This window comes from Sparus aurata, chromosome 22 (assembly GCF_900880675.1).
Source record: "Sparus aurata chromosome 22, fSpaAur1.1, whole genome shotgun sequence".
Lineage (NCBI taxonomy): Eukaryota > Metazoa > Chordata > Actinopteri > Spariformes > Sparidae > Sparus > Sparus aurata.
Window position 1 is genome coordinate 23,581,807 of NC_044208.1, and position 5,846 is coordinate 23,587,652.

Consider the following 5,846-nt stretch of genomic DNA (forward strand, 5'->3'; position numbering starts at 1 on the left):
TTGAGTTTCCCTGATGTTTTATGATTTTTTTTTTAATGCAAGTCACTGTCTGTTTTGTGTGTGTATTTGTAAAAAATAATTATGTAAAGTTAAAAGGCTTCTTTCCTGAATACAAGTGTTTTCTTCTCCCTGACACCTGGCCAGAGGTCAACCCACACGTTAACCTTTGGCGACCCCTAGAGGGGATCGGGCTCCCCAGGTTGGGAGTCTTTACTCTGGACGAGTTTTAGTTCAAATTAGTTTTAGAATAAAATCACTTTATTTGTATTTCTGTATAACGATTGATGAATTCTACTTCAGCCGCCCTTGATTTCCGGTGTAGTGTGTGGTGTTGCTCTGTGACCAGCAGATGGCGCTCTTCTCCCTGTGACCCATTCTCTGACGTCCAAAACGTTTCATGGTGGTTTCTAACGCCTGTTTGGTTATTGCTTTGTTTTGACTGCAGCAAAATGAGGAATTGTTTAATCTCCCTTTTGTAATTGCGCCCCGGAGAACAGCAGCTCACTGAGATCGTGTTTGAAGTGTCTAAACTCAACCAAACCACGGCACAGTCGATCATGGAGATATTCTAAATGTGACAGCTAAAAACCCTCTCCGATGGATACAGTCTGGCCTCAGTGCGACAGTGAAACAAAACTGAGGTAAATAAGACGAGCAATAAAGTTTAAAGCTGCACTGCGTAGTTTAAACAGAAGAGATTCATTCAACTGTCATCGTAGGGCAAAACAACTTCAACAGCCAAATTTGTAGCTTCAAACAGCATCATGAAGACAGGAACTATATCAAATAAATATGTCCATTTTTGCATTATTACCTTTCTGGCATTTGAATTTATATTGCAAATCTACATAGTGCACCTTTAACTCCTTGTCGTGCTCTTATTTTGTTAGGGCGCCTTTGACAAACTGACCCAGAAAAAATCCTCCTCCTGGACCAGAACGACTCCTCAAATGACGTCAATGCTGTGACATCATCACCCAGCTTTTCTTTAAATAGTTTGAGACCCAGATTTTTAACCTTATGTGCTGCCAGCCTCCATGCTTCATGTGTGTGTGTGTGTGTGTGTACACAGTGTTGACAACCCACTTACTCGACGAGAGCTCACGACAACGGCTTTACACTCACACCACAGGTGACCTATCAGAGGAGATGGTCTGATTAGATTTTGGAGGACCTCGCTGCATATATTTGCATATTAATGAGCAGATAAATCAGGCATGAGACGGGGCAGCTCGAGTGCTACTTGTTTGCAATTGTGATATCATCAACAATCATGTTACTACGACGCTGATTAAAAGCCACCGTTTATCATCATCGTCTCATGTCAGCGCTTCGGATTTGACGAAAAATATTCACTCCAGAGACTCTTCGAGATGTCCTGTTGAATTTGCATGCGAGGACGTCTTGTCGGCGTGACCTAACTGTGGCAGGACGGAATGAGGACACACGCAAGCAGCCTGAGGATTCACAGTCAACAGTGGTGGAAGAGGTGTTAAAATCTGAAGTGAAAGGTATCATCAGTGAAATACAGTAGAAACATGGTTCAAGAGAGTGATATATGATAGGACAGTAACAGGTCGATGGCATTAGCAGGATTTTTTGTTGTAAACGTGGAGTTGAGACTTTGTCGAGGCTTCAGTTTGTAGTTTAGTCCAGTGAGTGGTTCCCAACCTCGGAGTCATGCCCCACTAAAGAGTCACAAGACGGACTCTTGAGATGATTAATGGTGCAGGAAAGAGTGAAAAACAACCGCAGAGTCCTCTACACAAATGCGTCTTTTTGAGCTTTTCTCTGCTCTTAACTTCTTGGTGGAATATTTGATATTTTGACCTGTTTGGGCCTCGAATAATTATTTAAATGAGACCATCTGAGAGGTTCAGAGGAGGAGTCTACCATCAGCTCACATGACTGACATCTAACGTGTGAAATCAACTTTATATGGGTCACAATCCAAAAGGGCTGGGAACCATCAGTTTAAACCACAACATGTTAGTCACACCGCAACCTGTAAAATAACTAGTAAATACTGCTGTCAGATAAATGTGGTAGAGTTAAAAGTTATAGTTGATGTAAAAAAAAAGCAATACTTATGTAAGGAAAAGAACTTCAAAAAGTACTAAAAGGTGCATCGTGCGAGAGGTGGCTGCCGAGATAAATGGAGTAATTGGGGTGGATTTAGACTTCACTTTTGTTACTTTATATCTCGGTAAAATACCGAAAACAGTCCTACAGAAGGATAAATACTTACTGAAAATACTTTTGGCAAGTAGTAGGAAAGCTATAACCAAGAAATGATTGCAACTAAACCCTCCAACATTGGACCAGTGGCGCGGGATCGTTCAAGAAATGTACTGTATGGAGAGACTTACTTTTGTTTTAAGACTTTAGTTGGAGAAATGCATTGAACGCTGGGAAAAATGGACCGTGTATGCACCTTGAATAGTATGACACTATACCATGATGTATGTGTAAAAATACCTTGATTTTAACTGTAACACCCATGATGATCTCATGTTTGTTTTTTCTCATGTCTTTGTGAATAAATAAAAAAAAAAAGTAAAAAAAAAAAAAAAGGTGCATCGTGCAAAACTTCCTCACGGCCCGTAAACAAACAGGAATGGAGCTCTTGACACGAGGAAATGGGCAGTTTGAGAGAGATAATGTGTTTTAGATGTACTTTAAAGCCACATGTTTACATTTGTTTATAAAGCATTCAACCAAATAGGATTATATGCATGATTGTACATAATATTACGTACTTATTGCACTTTTAATAGCAACTGAGTGTCAAATAGAAAATGAAATTTCTATGTAAACTAATACTACGGATTAAATTTCATAAGTGATTTCTATCAACATAAAACTGAAATCATGATCTCTCCCCTAACCCTAAACAAAGTGAATCTTAAAGACTGCATTTCGTGGCCGTTTCATCAACTGAACATATCTTTTCCTAACATGCTGATGATGGTTTCTAACTCATCCAGGTTGTGGTAAATTTAGGTGCTGTATCGTAGGCAACCGGACTTGTTTCAGTTTCTTGAAGCGATTCACCTCTCATCCAAGAGGCTCCTTCAGTTCTAACTAACTGGGGGGGAGCTGGTAGGCTGAAATCTGGATTCTGGTGTGACAGTCCTGCACGTTGTACCTGCCAGTCACCTCACTGTGTGGTGTAAATGTTGTGTTTCAGTCAAAGAAACGCGATGCGACCATGGGGAGATCTCAACGCTGAGAGTCATGAAGATGATTAAAAATCTGTGTCCATGTAGACGAATCCTGTCTTTGCGATTTGTGACTATTTTCACAAGCCGCAGCGGTGATGTTGTGCTGTTAGTGCTGGTGTTTATACTTGCTATATCGGATGTGCTTCAACCTCATCAGTCTTCACATTCAATTTAACAGTTCACGCCGCATGAACGTGTCAACGAGTGTGTTTGTCGACCGAGATATTTGTTTTTAAACGTGAAGTGACACATAAACTGATCTGAGGACCCCTGAAGCTGTAAAAACTCCACAAAAAGCTGAATTTGATAGCCAATCAGCTGTGACACACCTGTGCACGGACATCACGTGGCGTTTGAAGTGTGTGAGTGTGTGAACGCTACAGATACAGCCTGGGTGTGAGGGACACAATGGGGGTAAACTCACACACACACACACACACACACACACACACACGAACACACGGACACATAGACGTATATAAATAACCAGCGTGTGATGTCAGCTTTCCCTGACAGATGGGATCAACATAAATTAAACCCTTAGGAGAACGAGGGAGATGTCTGTGTGTGTGTGTGTGTGTGTGCAGAAGCAATAAGGCAGACATGGCAGAGAGAGAGAGAGAGAGAGAGACTAAAAGCGGTCGTGCAATTTTAGCAATAAAAGTGTGACAGTATGACCAACGCCCGTCACTCACGCATGCACACACACACACACACACACACACACACACACACAATTACAGGGTTATCAAGCAGCTCGTCATTATCTGCAGCAGGGGAAATTAGACTGTAAATCACCTGTCTTAATCACTAACCAAACAGAGGAATGGCTCTGAGTCACCAGTGTAAACTCTCCCAACCCCAAAAAAATGTCACTTTAAGATGGCTGCCGCTTAACTTTTTCCTGGCCGCGTTGTCATGGTAATAAGCATCGGCGCGTTACACCGCGTGCCTTTGGCCGCCACAATCCAATGGTGATTGAGTTCAGCCATCAAGATTACTAAGAGTCCTTTTCCTGTCAGATGCGAGACAACGCTGCTTTGCATGACAAAAGGAAAAGAAGAAGAAGAAGAAGAAGAGGAAGAAGGGAGGGAAAGCCACCTCAAAAGAGCGGCTATCTTCTGTGTTTCCAGGAAGATTAAGAGGAAATTAAAAATGGGAATTGGACAGAAATTAAGAAAAAAAAAAGATAGGTAGATGAGAAGAGGAGCGGAGGAAGAGGCCGAGAAGGAGGAGGCCGAGAAGGAGGAGGAGGAGGAGGAGGAGGAGGAGGAGGAGGAGGAGGAGGAGGAGGAGGGGTTTGGAGAAGGGACCAAAGACCTCAAGATCAATATCATCTGTATAATTACCTGCAGCTTCCCTGGGTTGCTTGGAGACCAAATGGAGAAGAAGAGGATGAGACAGACAGAAAGAGAGAAAGAGAGAAAGAGAGAAAGAGGAAGAGAGAGAGGGAGAGACGTTAAGCGTGAGGATTGTTTCAAGGTTGCACTGATTTGCTTTGTGTTTTTCTCGACACTTGTGTCTGAGCAGAGCTCACGCTGGCAGAGTGGGGAAAAGACGAGGAGGTGAAAAAGAAAAAAGTGAGAATAAAATGAAAGTCAGAGGTGGAGTGGAGGGAGGAAGGAGGAGGTGGGGTGGGGAGTGAGGGGACGGTGAGACAGATATGTCTGATCTGTAGGGGATTGGCTCGCATGAATAATTCCTGGGATATTGACACAGCCTGCCTCTTCGTCATCCATCGTCCTGACCGCCCTCCGCTCCTTTTTTATCTCCCCTAATCCCGCGTCTACTTTCTCCCGGCTTCATTTCACTTCTCTTCTTCTCTTTGTGTCTTTATTCACGTCTATATCTTTTTCTTCTTCCTCTCTCTGTCCTTTCCCTGACGTCCTTTCTTTAACGTTTCTTTCTGTACCCTCCAGTATCTGTGTTTACACCTTCACAGCGATGAGCAACAGTTCTGCTTTAAAGGGGCATTATGCAGTTTTGGAGAAGAAATTCAAAATCAGGATGTCAGTGTTTCCAATGTGAATGAGGTGATAATATAAATTCAGGGATGTGTTTTTTTCCATAACTAATGAAATAAAATAAACAAGCTGCTGTCAAAGGAAAACAGTTTGAAGCCTGTAAAGGTGGCAGGGTCCGCCACATATAAACGAAGTAAAACAGAGAAATTGTGTTGTCCCTCCAATTCAGTTGGTTTAATCAGTTTATTCAGCCATGAAAAGGAAGATCTTTTATTCATGTAGTTTGTTTAAGCATAAAGAAAATCAGTAGATCTTTCTAAGAAAACTACATAATGTACCTTTAACATTTTTTCTCAACATATTTCTTCCTTTTTCTAGTAAATCAGCTCTTCCTCCTCACTTACGCATCTTCAGAATGAGTAAATGAGCTGAATAAACAGGCCTACAATGGACTGTATGAGCATTAAGCCGCGGCAAACATTTCCAGGTGCTCGCGTTCACCCTTTGCATTAATAATCTGAATGAGAGTTAAGCCATTAGTCAGTCATTATTCAGATACACCGTGTAATGGCTCATTGAGTGAGAGCTCATTAAACTGGGGAGAGTATTTTATCGGCGCACTGTTCCTTTAAATGCAGGGAGAGGACGGGGAGTGGAT